Source organism: Rhinatrema bivittatum, chromosome 1 (assembly GCF_901001135.1).
Source record: "Rhinatrema bivittatum chromosome 1, aRhiBiv1.1, whole genome shotgun sequence".
Taxonomy (NCBI): Eukaryota; Metazoa; Chordata; class Amphibia; order Gymnophiona; family Rhinatrematidae; genus Rhinatrema; species Rhinatrema bivittatum.
Window position 1 is genome coordinate 631563253 of NC_042615.1, and position 15259 is coordinate 631578511.

Genomic DNA, 15259 nt, shown 5'->3' on the forward strand with positions numbered 1-15259 from the left:
GTGAAGGAGAACAAAGATTGTTCTAATGTGAAAAGAGTTTCTCATAATTTGGACACAGGCTGCTTTCATGGCCTAGTCCTATCAGGCAGCAGATTAAAACTTAAGCCTTTTTGTACTATAGTGCTCAATTTTATAGTTTGAGCCTTAGAGCTGGGACTAAATAGGATTAATTTGTATATAATTGTAAAAACATTTACATGAGATAGTAGACCCATATGTAAGCATTTGAACATTTTAAAATTCTTGTTCTGAAATGATGTTCAAATGACAAGAGTTCCTTTATCTATCAACAGTTGAAAACCTTCTAAATTATATAGATCTACAAACTGAACATTGCACCAAATTGAAGTCCTCGAGGTCAGTTTATTGTAGAAACCAATTTCCTTATTGACTGTCTGAAAAATACGTGTTATTTTGTTCACTTTATAGAACTTGTTCCATCCTTTTGTTTTCTGTTCAGAAAATAAGGTTGATTTGCCATCTGAACTACCTTTGAGGTTTCATCTCCAATTTTTGTATGTACTACCATATATTTTTCTAGCTGCCAGCATTTTAACAACTAAAAATCATGCTGCCCAGTAGAACAATTTTAGATTGGCAAACCCATACCTCCCTGAGAGAGTTTTTTTTATATCAGTTCAAATTTAACTCTCAGGTTTAACTCTCCTGACATAAAAGTTCTATTTTGCCCATTCATTTTCTAGCTATTTGATTCTACAAAAAGATTGGAATATTTTGGAAGACATAAATTATATTGAGGGGAACAATCTTTTTTTTCTTTTTTTGGTCTGACCCCTGGTTTTATTTTCAGTGATATCTGTTACTTCATCTTTCCTCCAATGATCATGCCAAGCACTCCAGGTTCCCCTTGTCAGCCCCAGAGCTGAGGACACATCTCCTCTAACCCACACCCTCAGTGTTGCTGGTAGGATAGTAGGAGCTGTCTTCCCTCCCTCCCTGGGACTGAGCTCATCAACTACACAGTGTTTCTAGACTCTACTATCCTGGTCACATAGGGGATTCTACTTTAGATCTACCTTGACATAGAATGGAGAACAGCAAACTGAACAGGGCCAATTATGAGTACAATCATTTTACTTAGATTTCTACAAGTCATGAAGTTCAGACCCAAGAGTTTCAAAAATTGAAAATTTATGACATTTCTTCAATTTCTTTGCACAGCTTCAGTTGCTAAAATTACTCGGGCAGATTTTAAAATCTACGCCCGATTTTATAACATGCGCTTGCAGCCGCACATGTTATAAAATCCAGGGTCGGCGCGCGCAAGGGGGTACACAATTGTGCAACTTGAGTGCACCGAGCTGTGCAGCCTGCCTCGGAGCGGCCTCGGAGGGAACTTTCCTTCCACCCCCCGCACCTTCCCCTCTCTTCCCCTACCTAACCCGCCCCCCAGCCCTACCTAGAACCTCCCTTACCTTTGTTGAAGAAGTTACGCGTGCTGGCCGACGGCCAGCCCGCGATCTCAGGCACAGCGGCAAATGGCCACTGAGCCTGGAGGTTCAGGCGATGCCGCGCCCCTCTCCCTGGACTGCCCCGGATCGCCCATGCCCCATCCCTTTTTACAAGCTCCAGAACATACGCGCATCCCGGGGCTTGCGCGCACCGCCGAGCCTATGCAAGATAGGCTTGGCGCGCACAGGGGCAGCTTTTCGGGGGTTACACGCATATCTTACACGCGTAACCCTTTGAAAGTCTGCCCCTCTATGAGGAAGATATTAAAAAATTATCTGGCTATGAAAGTTAGGCAGGTAAACATATCCAGCTAACTTAGCTGGGTTATTCAGCGGTGCAGCCATGCAGCTGTATATACCTGGAAAACTTTGATTTAGCGGGATAAGTTTATCCAGCTAACTTATCCAACTTAGCCAGATAAGTGTGAATATTGCCACTTATCTGGCTCAGGGGGGTGATTCAACAGGCTGTGCTAGTGCTTTAATGCACATTATATTGCGGATATCACACAATATATGCGATATTTTGCATCTTTCCACCAAGATGCCCTTCCCTATTACAATGATCTTCTTTGTATGCAATTTGCATCCATGAATATTGCAAACTCATGTAAAGAAGGTTATTACTAGTCAATTTAATATAAATATTTTGTCAAGGACGACCGAGAAGGTGGCCAGCCATGATAAAAGCATTAAACATGTGGTGGGAGGCCCAGGACCCTAACACAGGTTCCGAGGCTCTCACTGCACATTTAAAATGGCAGGGAAAAAAATATTGCAGCAAATAGAGAGGTTCAGCTGGGATCACTGTTGATCCCCATCTCAACCCAGGGCCGCTATTTAAGGCAGCCCCGACTCCCCAAAAAATGTAAATAAAAAAAATAACTGCATGGTGATGGCCCCAGCCCCCCTTCTTCCCTCCCCAAAGCTAAAACATAAAATGTCACCCCAGCCCACTGCTGCCATCCACTAGGTGACGGAGAATCTCCCAAAAGTCCATATTCCCCACTCTCCAAGTGACAGTGATGGCCCCTGCTGCCATACACCTATCCCCCTTCCCCAAATGACAGAGATCCCTCGAAAGTCCATAACCCCCACCCCACCATCAAGTGACAGAGATCCCCCATTACCATACCCATCACACCTACCCCTTGAAGTGACAGATTCCTCCTGCTGCCATATACCTACCCCCAAGTGACATAGATTCACCTTGAAAGTCCATACCCCCACCCCACCCCCCAAGTGACAGTGAATGTCCCTAATGCCATACTCCTCTCCTCCCACCCCAAGTGACAGTGACAGCCCCCTCCCCACAAGTCCTTAGCAGCAAAAGGGTAGGCGATCTACGAAAGTCATTAGGAAAACACAAAGGATAAATGCCTGTGTCTTTTTCTGAATCTTTATTGGAGTAGAGACATAGTAAAATGTACTGCCCGACTCAGGCCGAGTTTCGCAGCTTTCACAGTTGCTGCCTCAGTGGCTTGAACGCTTGTGGACTCAAATTCATTTAGGTGGATTGACCTCATGAACAACCATTGTATGCATGTAATCTGCTCTGAGAGTAGAGACGAACCTCTGACGGTACAACATAAGATTTTTTACCATTGCAGATTACATGCATACAATGGTTGTTCATGAGGTCAATCCACCTAAATGAATTTGAGTCCACAAGCGTTCAAGCCACTGAGGCAGCAACTGTGAAAGCTGCAAAACTCTGGCTGAGTCGGGCAGTACATTTTACTACGTCTCTACTCCAATAAAGATTCAGAAAAAGACACAAACATCTATCTTTTGTGTTTCCTTCCCCACAAGTGATAGTGATAACTCTTTGATTGTAAAAGAAAATAATGGCCCTGGTTCCCACCGAACCCCCATTCCCACCCTTCCCCTCTGAATGGAAAAAAAAAGTAATTTCCCAGCCCTACCCCCCTTTCCCACCTTCTCCCCTCCCTGACCCCCTCCTGCACCTCCCAGTGCCTAAAAACAGATCCTGTGTCGGGGCCAGCGGCATTCTTGCACCCGGCCCGGTCAGCGCCGTTTTCAAAAATGGTGCCACCCTGATCTTACTCCAGCCATGTAACTGGAGGTTGGGGCCATCATTGCATTAAAGGGCCACTTGCCATGCTCTTTTGTCCTGAAGTGTTTGGCCACAAGACAAAAGAACAAGTTTTCCCTTCTTTGTGGCTTGAGTACCATATATGTATTGATTCCAGTTATTATTTTCTTTAGGATTGAGTCATAAAAATTCATGTTAGCAAAATTTCTGGGGCAAAGATACTCATTAACATCCTACCTTGAAAAATCTTGAGGTTAGGGATACATGCCTAAACACTTAAAAATACATGGGGTTTATTCCGTATTTTAGGGTAAACCTGCCTTTGAGGCATCAAATACATAATCAGACTCATTGCAATATCTCCTCCCTTTTAAAAATACGGTTTTCCCAATGATATTATGCTTTTTTTAGAATAGCGCTGCAACAACCTCACTAAATATTCTGAGACTGTTATCAACACAGAGGAAGGTCATAAAGACTAAAGCAGATGCCATGTTTCAAATCAAATCCTACATCCTAGGCCAAAGCAAATGGACTAAACTGGTAATCTAAGCATCTCATAGCAACACAGAAATATCAAGGGATATAGCACATATGTAAACATGATCTAGTGGTTACAATTTGCTATTCTTTCTTACTGCGGTCGCTCAGGATGACTCCTAGCCTGTGTTTTTAACCATCATGGAACTGCAGAATCTTTCAGATTGGTAAGAGCCAAGAGTGCCTCTAAATTTCAAGGGTATATTCCTGGGAATTTGCTTGTAACTAGTAAACATAACTTTGTGATAAAATGAATAAACTGTATAAAAGTATTTTGCTGGAATTTCATTCCCCCTCCTGCCCAAGAGGATATTTCAGAACAGTCCTATTGACACTCTGGTAGCCCGAGTGCAGCCAGAAAGGAGTAAGATCATGAGGTAACAGAGAGCATCAGTCTTGTACTGCAGGAAGTGATCTAGCAGCGAGGATGGGCTGTGCAAGCCATGTATTATCCTCTTACACCAATCACGTCTCCCATGGGAGAGTCCAGGAGGGCAAGATTCAGACTACAGAGGTTATTGGTGGTTCAATTATAAGAATAAAGATAATAGAGTGGCTGGTGGTTATGAAGTTTGCATGGTGACTCACCTACCTGGTATGAGGGTAAAAAAGCCTAGAGAGAATGTTAGAAAGTGCCGTGGAAGAGTATGCTATCATGGTTCATATTGGTACCAATGGCAACGAGAAGAACAACAAAACATTTCTGGAAGACAAATTTAGGCTCTTAGGAAGAACATAAGAACATAAGAAATGCCATACTGGGTCAGATCAAGAGTCCATCAAGCCCAGTATCTTGTCACTAACAGAGTCCAATCCAAGTCACAAGTACCTGGAAGATTCCCAAACATTAAACAGATCCCATGCTACGAATGCCAGCAATAAGCAGTTGCTATTCCCTATTGATTACTAGCAGTTTATGGACTTCTTCAGGAGCTTATCCATTTGTTAAATCCAGCTACACTAACTGCCTTAGCCACATCCTCTGGCAATGAATTCCAGAGCTTAATTGTGCTTTGAGTGAAAAATAATTTTCTCTGATTTGTTTTGCATGTGCTACTTGTTAACTTCATTGAATGCCCCCTTGTCAAAAGAGTAAATAACAGTTTCACATTTACCCCTTCAAGTCCTTTCATGATTTTGTAGACCTCTATCATATCCCCCTCCCACAGCCATCTCTTCTCCAAGCTGAACAACCCTAACCTCTTTAGCCTTTCCTCATAGGGAAGCCAATGCATTCCCTTTATCATTTTGGTCACTTTTCTCTGTACTTTCTCCAGTACAACTAATTCTTGAAATCTAAACCCGCAAGGGTAGTTTTCTCCAAAGTACTACATATTCAATATGCAGGGCAACAGAGACAGGCAAAACTTCAGCATCTTCATGCATGGATGAGAAACTGATGCATAGAAGGGGGATTTGGATTTATAGGAAACTGGGAAAAGTGGAGCCAATACCTCTGTACAGTACCTTTAGCTATTCATACCACTTTTGGTGCCACTTTGTCACTGTTTTTGTGCACTGGAGTTCAGCTCACTGTTTTGGCGTTATCTAGCCACAAATTTCATTATAACTGATTAGAAAGCTCCAATTTTGAAGCTCAAAATAGGCTGCATTGCTTCCTCTATGGATTTAATGGGAAACAAATGGAATGAATAAACATTTTTTTTCATTTGAAACTAATGAAACAAATGGAAGTGACCTACAAAACAAGTTATGATAGCCGCGTTGCCCATCACTAATATTTTTCCCTAGAAGCTTTTCATAAGCCAGAGGTTGTGGGTGGACTTAGAGATGCTTGGAATTATTCCCATTGCTTTGTCCCCACCTTTTTCATGGAGAGGTAAGTTATGGGGTAGTGGGAGCATGCCTAGTAGAGGAGAAGGGAGAGAGAAGGAGTTGGAGAGTGGAGATTCATCCAGAGTCTCAACTGAGGAGAGCTGTTTTGGAGATTCATCCAGTGTCTCTACTAAGGAGCAGTGTTTTGACTCTGGAGATTTTTTTCATTGGACCAGTGTGAGGGGAAGGGTCTCCCCTGTCTCACCAAGGATTTGGGATCAAAGATCTGTTTGCCCAAGCATCTACATAAATGAAGAAAAAAAAGTGATATAACAAACTATATATAAATCAATATTTTATTAAAAACATACAAAACAAAAAAACAAAATATACAATTTTCAAGGTTCATATACAAGTGCTATAGCCACCCAATGTCCATAAAATCACAAAATATCAAACACACACACACTTACACATTATAAAAATCCAAAGGACAAAATGCCTCCAAAATGTTTCGCTATACAAAGGTTCTTCAATCAAAAATCAAGCTGGTGCACTTGTATATTCTCCAATCTTGAAGCATAAGCCACTTCTATTATCAGCTGAAAAGATGCTGAATCAATTGCACAGGATAAAAATAATCATTCATCTATATATGACTATCTCTTCCAAATCTATACAAAAATGTATAAGAAAAAACATTACAAAAAAATATTACAAACAAATTCAATAAATTTCAAAAAATGAAAAAACAAAGATTTAAATAACAAACCTTCTAATGCAAATGTATTACATGCATCCATATAGAAAATGAATACAGTATTCTTGACGTTTCCTAAATATCATACATCTATGTAAAAGAAAACATATAAAATAGAGAAAAAAATCAATACTATACAAAAAAATAAATAATATTGTATAAGGAAAATTGAAACCTTCCAAAAAACTCAGGAACTTCAATATGAAACAAATTCACTACTACAAAGCCACCATTTTCTTAGTCCCATCAGGTGGCCCAAAACATCTAATCAGAATATACATAATATAAGAATGCCAATCAGAAAACAACAATTCAAAAACATGCTACTCAATTGATCCTATCATTTAGATCCTTTGTATAGCCCAGGGCAATAGTTTTTAAATAGAAAATCCAACGTTACTTGGTTCTTAATAGCATCTTGTTGATGTCTCCGCCTTGTCTATTAGTCAATTGTTGAAGCACAAAAAAGAGGAGATCATCAACAGAATGCTGATACCACTGCCAATGTTCCACGAGTGGATCATTGGCAACAGAATTGTGAATCCTACTACAATGTTCCATAATCCATACTTTGATCTTCCCAATCATCTCACCTACATATAGTAAGTTACATGGACGACAAATGATGTATATAACCAAAGATGTTTTCCATGTTGTCACAGTTTTCAAAGAAAATATTTTTTCATATACAAGATGAATAAAAGAGATCAATGATAAAGATAACTTACAAACACCACAATTATTACAAGGATAGTGTCCAACCGATGACCTATCAAAATCAATCAATGGCAACATCTCAGAATGTGCCAACATGTCACATAGATTTCTAGATTTCTGAAAAGAAAACCACAGAAGATCTTCCAATCCAGTGAATCCCTGCACTAGATACCAATGTTTCTTGATAATACCAATTAATTCACCTACATGATTAGAAAAAGGTAATACACATACCAATGATGGAGGGATGCGAGTCTTACGTGAAGTCAACAGAAGGTCACGATTAATAAATCAAGCCCTCTTATATGCTTGATGAACCACATGCTGAGAATAACTTCTCACCAAAAATCTCTCACAGAAGTCCCCAGCATGTTTTTTGAAGTCCTCTTTCCTAGAGCAAGTTCTCCATATTCGAAAAAACTGACTGATCGGAATATTTTCCCATATAAATCTAGAGTGAAAGCTAGTGAAATGTAGAAGACTATTCTTATCAATCACTTTTCTGTAAAGTTCTGTAGTGAGAATACCCTCATTAAGATGTATTATCATATCTAGAAAAGAGACATGAAGCACATGGATGTTATATGTAAATTTGAGATTAACATCAAACTGAATTAATTGATGAAAATAAAGGTCAAAATCGGAATGTGTTCCTGACCAGATAATAAATATGTCATCTATATAATGATACCAAACTTAACAAACTTAAAAAAAGGGGAGGTGTACATATAGCGTTCCTCAAAAGTCATAACATACAGGCACATGAGATCGGGGCCTAGTGGCCCCCATTGCAGTCCCATGTATTTGCTGAAAAAAATGTGTTTTTAAACAAAAAATAATTCTGAGTCAATGCAATTGATGCCAATTGAACAAGAAAATGAGTAGGAACCCTTTTAACAACCCGTGTTTCCAAAATTTCTTCTACCAAATGGATAGTAACATCCTGTGGAATGCTAGAATATAACAATCCAATATCCATTGATACATAAGCAATGGTCAAGAGAACATTGAGATTTTTGAAAGAAAGAAAAGCAAAGGGGATCATCTGGTGAAGATCTGGATTAGAGGGAAATTTGGGGATTTTGGAAACCCTTTTTGATACCTATTTTAGAATGGGGACTAATTTTTCCTCTGGAATTTTGTTAGGTTTTGGAGTTACTCTCTAGTTATCCCATCCTCACTGGTGAGGATATCTTTTCTCAGGATGAAGGTGCATGGGAGCAGGAAAGGAAGTGATTAGACGAATGATGAACAGAGAAACCGTCTGCTTTTTGGTAATTATTGGATACATGCTGCTTCTAATTTTTGTGATTTTGGCTTGGATCCTCTTCTTTAAATTACAGTAAAGACTATCTTTGAACTCCAATCTGAGACTACAGAGTTTTCTTTTAACCCTTTCACCACCCTGGTCTGAACGTGAATGGATGGTCCTTGGCTTGATTCATTCTTTCTTCCTGTAGTGTTGACTTTTGCTTCTTTGCTCTTATTTTTTTACTATATGGCACCTTCTGGAGTTAGTCAACCTTGAATGTGATATGGCTACTAGGGATGTGCATTCGTTTCATACGGTCCATACGTTTCCTATACAAGCATGTTATATGAAAGGTATGAAACATATGAAACAAATGCACATCTAATTGACATGTAATGGGAAACATATGAATCGAATTAAACAAATGAAACAAATGCACATCCCTAGTAGCTACAGAGATTGTGATTAACCACGCCAGGAGCTCTGGAAGATAAGTCTTTCTCCTCATCCATACTTGAACCAGGACCCACCTCATCCCTGGTTGAGAATAAAACACCAAAACAAGGGACCCACTACAAAATGAAAACTTTGCCTCTGCATATCCCTACTTAAAGTTGCAAGTATTTATTGATGCTTTTATATTTGTTTATTCTGAAGAAAGTACCTCTGAGAACTGAGATGCTAGTGGTAATAATAAGATTTTTTTTTTTTATTATTAAATATAGTCATTAGTCTATTTACTTTAGATTCCCTGATTTGTTTGAATGTAAATTATATTTGGCCTTCAGAAACCTGCTGCTTTTTCTATAAGCACTTTTGATTTTGGAATAAATGGACTGGTTTGAAGGTTGTTTGTGTAACTTTGACTTTAACCTTGGATTTGTACACACCAAGCAAACCCATGTGTTTTAGACCCTTTAAAAATCATCTTGCTCCATAGGAAACCAAAGGAAAAGGAGTTTTTGGATTTAGAAAACTTATAGACTATATTATTTTTATCTGAAAAATGTATAGGGTGTTAAATAGATTTTCACACTTTTCCTCATTCAGGTTTTGCTGGCAAACTATATTTTATAGAAATAGACACAGTTAAAAGATTAGAACTGCAATATCTCCATCCTAGATAGATATTTGTGACAACCTGAATAACACCCATCCCCGCACGACCACATATGCACACACCTTACATTTGAGCTTCTTTAGAATCCTGAGGAGTCCATTTTCATCTACTGTCCAGTCAGCAAATCTAGCTGAATAAACTTATCTGGCTAACTTTGTTTAAATTATTTATTTAAAAATTGTTATATTCTGCCCTTTCCTAGACAAGTAGTCCAAGGCAGATCAAAGAACATGAGCAATTCATACAAGACATGGATAAAAACACTGAGGTCAATATTCAAAAACCATTTAGACGGATAACTGAAAAGTTATCTGTCTAAATGGAAAAAAACCACCATATTTAGAGACTTATCCAGGTAATTCTAGCCAAATAACTATCTATCCTGTTTGAATTTGATGGATAAGTCGGGAGTGTTCTTGGGGTGGGCAGGAGGTATTTCGGGGAGGATCAGAGTTAGTACCTGCTCTCTATGTGATGCTTTATCCCAGTGGTGGCCAACTCTGGTCCTTGAGAGCTTCAAAAGGTCCAGATTTTCAGGTTATCCACAATGAACAGGCATGAGATAGATTTTCATACAATAGAGTCGGTACATGTAAATATATCTCATGCCTGTTCATTGTGGATATCCTGAAAACCTGGCTCATTTGTGGCTCTTGAGTACCAGAGTTGGCTACCTCTCCTTTATCCTCTCACACCAGGAATGTGTCTCCAGGGATCATTGTTTAGGAGGGAAGGGTTAGGATGGCCATAATAGTTGGTTGTTCTGTAAATGTTCCAGGACAGCCTCAAACCCACCCATGTCCAAATTGCCATGTTTCTGAGAGATGCCCCTCAACACAGATAGAGGACAGCAGAACCTAAGACTCAGAGGTCTCAACTGACAGCAGCGCACGTCCAGCCAGACTTTTCACCTCACCTGTAACCATCAATCGGACCACCATCTGTCAGTTGTGAAGAAAAGGGTCATCTTCATCATACTAGACTATGCCACAAGATATCTGGAGGCAGCCCCTCTCCACAACATGAAGACTGCAATGGTGGTGACCACCTTAAAAGAGGTTTTTTTCATGGCTTGAGCTGCCCAAGGAAATCCTTACAGATCAGGGTAATATAAGGAAATACAAGGTAAAAACTTTGCTGACCTCGGTTATCACCCATGGACCGATGGCCTGGATAAGCACTTCAATAAGATGCTCAAAAAATGTTGAGTACATTTGTGGATGAAAACAGCAAGAACTGTGATGCATTACTACCCTATGTGCTGTTCACAATCCGCGAAGTACCACAGAGCTTGATCGGGTTTTCCCCATTTCACTTGCTATATGGGAGGAGACTGAAAGGAATCTTGGACATAGCCTGTAAGTCTTGGGAAGACAAAGCAAACCCTGAGCAGAACCTCGTTGTCTACATCCTCCAAGTACAGGATAGCCTAAAAAAGTCTGAGAGGCAGTGCACCTATGTCTAGAAAAGGCTCAGAGTTCTTAAGCTCAAGCTTACAATCATTCTACAGTCCAACAAGTATTCTAGCCAGGGGACCACAACCTTGTCCTCCTTCATTCATCAGAAAACAAGCTGTTAGCTCATCAGCAAGGACCCTATGAAGTTTTGGAGAAAACAGGGCCCATGGATTACAAAATAACTCAGCCAGATAAACAAAAGAACCCTCAAATCTACCACATAAACCTCCTGAAGAAATGGATGCACAGGAGTGTGGTGTGGTACAGGAAGCAGAATTTGGCCCAGTGGCTGGGCCTTAAGTGGACTGAGCCCAAGTTCCCTTCAGAGATCAGCTATCCATTACACAGACAACTGACTTAAAGCAGATGGTAAAGAAAAACATGGAGATCTTTTCGAAAGTGTCTGGTCATGCCCACTTGGTGGAACATGACATCATTCCACCTCCTGGAGTTGTGGTATATTTTAAAAAGTTTTTATTATGAGTTTTTGGCTCTATGGCCATCTTCATTTCAAATTCTCTCTTCTCCTGTCTTATCAATGTTTTACACTTAACTTGACAATGCTTATGTTTTATCCTATTTTCTTCAGATGGATCCTTCTTCCAATTTTTGAAGGATATTTTTTTTGGCTAAAATATCCTCTTTCACATCACCTTTTAACCATGACGGTAATCGTTTTGCCTTCCTTCCACCTTTCTTAATGTGTGGAATACATATGGACTGTGCCTCCAAGATTGTATTTTTAAACAATGTTCATGCCTGTTGAACACTTTTAATCTTTGCAGCTGCACATTTCAGTTTGTTTCTATTTTCCTCATGTTTCCTCATGTATCTTTGTTGATGACTATTATCAGTACTCTCCAGTTATATCAGTTTGAAATCTGTCCTGTCTTCCTAAGCCCATGGTTTTTTTTGCTCCCTGTTTAATGTAACTTTTATCTTCTACTTTTATCTTCTACACAGTTGTTAAATGGTTTCCCCTTGTTTCATTGTAAACCGGTACGATAAGACTTGGTCTTGAGCATCGGTATAGTAAAATAACTTAAATAAATAATAAATAAATGTTATCAGTTTCCCTTTTGAAAGTTTAGTATTAGAGCTGCAGATTTACTTATTGTCCCCCTTCCAGTTATTAGTTTAAATTTGACAGTCTAAATAAACATGCGGATAAAGGTGAGTATTTAGACTGTCAAATTTAAACTAATAACTGGAAGGGGTTCAATAAGTAAATCTGCAGCTCTAATACTAAACTTTCAAAAGGGAAACTGATAACATGAGGAAAATAGAAAAAAACTGAAATGTGCAGCTGCAAAGATTAAAAGTGTTCAACAGGCATGGACATTGTTTAAAAATACAATCTTGGAGGCGCAGTCCATATGCATTCCACACATTAAGAAAGTGTTTGGCTTTTCAGAAGGCATTTGACAAAGTCCATCATGAGAGACTGCTCAGTAAATTGGGAGGTAATGGGATAGGGGGCAGGGTCTTTGGATTGATAACTAGATAAAAGACCGAAAACAGAGGTGACGGCTAAATGGTCAGTTTTCCAAATGGAAAAAGGTTGTTAGTGAAGTGCTACATGTGTCTGTACTGGGATCTGTGCTATTTAGCATATTCATAAATGATCTTGGGAAAGGAACATAGCGTAATATAATTATATTTGCAGATGACACAAAATTGTTTTGAGTCATTACAACAGCAACAAATTGTGAGGAAATGCAGAAGGACCTTGTGAGACAAGAATTTTGGGCATGAAAATGGCAGATTAAATTTAATGGGGAAAATGCAAGGTAATTCACATAGGAAAAAATAATCCCAACTACAGGTGCATGATGCTGGGTTCCATATTAGCAGACCCAACCAGAAAAAGACCTCAGCATCCTCATGGATCATACCTTGAAATCTTCAATTCAGTGTGTGTTGCTGGTCAAAAAGGCAAATAGAATTTTAGGAATTATTTGAAATGGAATAAAGAACAAAAATAAAAATAGCATACTTTGTGCAAAGTTCTGGTTGCCCCATCTGGATAAAGGCTTGGCAGAACTAGAAAAGGTACAGAGAAGGCTTGCAAAAAATGATAAGTATGGAAACATAGAAACATGATGGCAGAAAAAGACCATATGACCCATCTAGTCTGCCCATTCATCCAATTAATTTAGCTTCATAATTGTCATCACTTCCTTAGAGGTCCCCTTATTTAGCCCATGCTTTCTTGAATTCAGATACTGATTTTGTTTAAACCACCTCCAATGGGAGGCCATTTCATGCATCTACCACTCTCTCTGTAAAGAAATATTTTCTAAGATTATTCCTTAGTCTATTCCCTTTCACCCTCATCCCATGACCTTTCTGTTGAAAGAGACTTGTCTCTTATGCATGAAACATTTCCAATATTTAAATATCTCTGTCATTTCATTCCTATCTCACCTTTCTTCCAGGATGTACATGTTTAGATCTTTGTCTATACCCATATGCTTTAGAACAATTACTACTGATCATTTTAGTAGCCACCCTCTGGACCTATTCCTTTCTGTTTATATCCTTTAGAAGGTACGGTCTTCAAATTGTATACAGTATTCCAAATGAGGTCTTACCAGGGACCTATAAAGGTGCAATATCATCTCTCTTTTTCTACTCACCATTTTTCTCCCTATGCAACCAAGAATCATTCTTGCTTTTGCCATCAATTAATCCATCTGTTTGACCATCTTAAACCATCAGATATAATCACGCCCAGATCCCACTCTTCTTTCATGCTTAGAAGAATTTCATCTCCAATACTGTAACTCTCATTTGGGTTTTTGCACCCTAAATGTATTACTCTGCATTTTTTTTACATTAAATATTAGCTGCCAGACCCTATACCATTCCATGAGCTTCCCTAGATTCCTCCTCATATTTTCTACACCTTCCTGGCTGTCTACCCTGTTCCAGATTTTGGTATCATCAGCAAAAAGAGTAACCTTTCCCAACTTTTTGCTGTCACTAATAAACATGTTGAAAAGAACTGGTCCAAGGGTCAGTCCCTGAAGCACGCTTCTAGGAACACCCTCCTCTTCAGAGAAAACTCCATTTATCACTACCTTTATTGCTTCTAGGGATGTGAATCGTTTTTTGACGATTTAAAATATCGTCCGATATATTTTAAATCGTCAAAAATCGTTAGGGCCACGATACAATACCAATTCCCCCGATTTATCGTTAAAAAATCGTAAATCGGGGGAAGGGGGAGGGCAGGAAAACCGGCACACTAAAACCCCCTAAAACCCACCCCCGACCCTTTAAATTAAATCCCCCACCCTCCCGAACCCCCCCCAAATGCTTTAAATTACCTGGGGATCCAGCGGTGGTCCAGAACGGCGGCGGTCCGGAACGGCTCCCTCAATTGAATCCTTTTGTCTTCAGCCGGCGCCATTTTGCAAAATGGCCGCCGCAAAATGGCGGCGGCCATAGACAAAAACGATTCGACGCAGGAGGTCGTTCCGGACCCCCACTGGACTTTTGGCAAGTCTTGTGGGGGTCAGGAGGCCCCCCCAAGCTGGACTCCCAGAAACTTTTGGCCAGCTTGGGGGTCCGGAACCCCCGCTGAACGACCTCCTGCAGTCGATCTCCTGCCGGCGCCATTTTCCGTACGGAAAACGATTTGCGGCAAGAAATCGCTTCCTGAACCCCGCTGGACTCCCAGAAACTTTTGGCCAGCTTGGGGGGGCCTCCTGACCCCCACAAGACTTGCCAAAAGTCCAGCGGGGGTCCGGAACGACCTTCTGCGTCGAATCGTTTTTGTCTATGGCCGCCGCCATTTTGCAGCGGCCATTTTGCAAAATGGCGCCGGCTGAAGACAAAAGGATTCAATTGAGGGGGCCGTTCCGGACCGCCGCCGTTCTGGACCACCAGGTAATTTAAAGCATTTGGGGGGGTTCGGGAGGGTGGGGGATTTAATTTAAAGGGTCGGGGTGGGTTTTAGGGGGTTGGCTCACGATTTTAACGATTTTTCACGATATTTTTAAAACCCAAACGGCAACAATACGATTCCCTCCCCCTCCCAGCCGAAATTGATCGTTAAGACAATCGAGGACACGATTCACATCTCTAATTGCTTCCCACTCAGA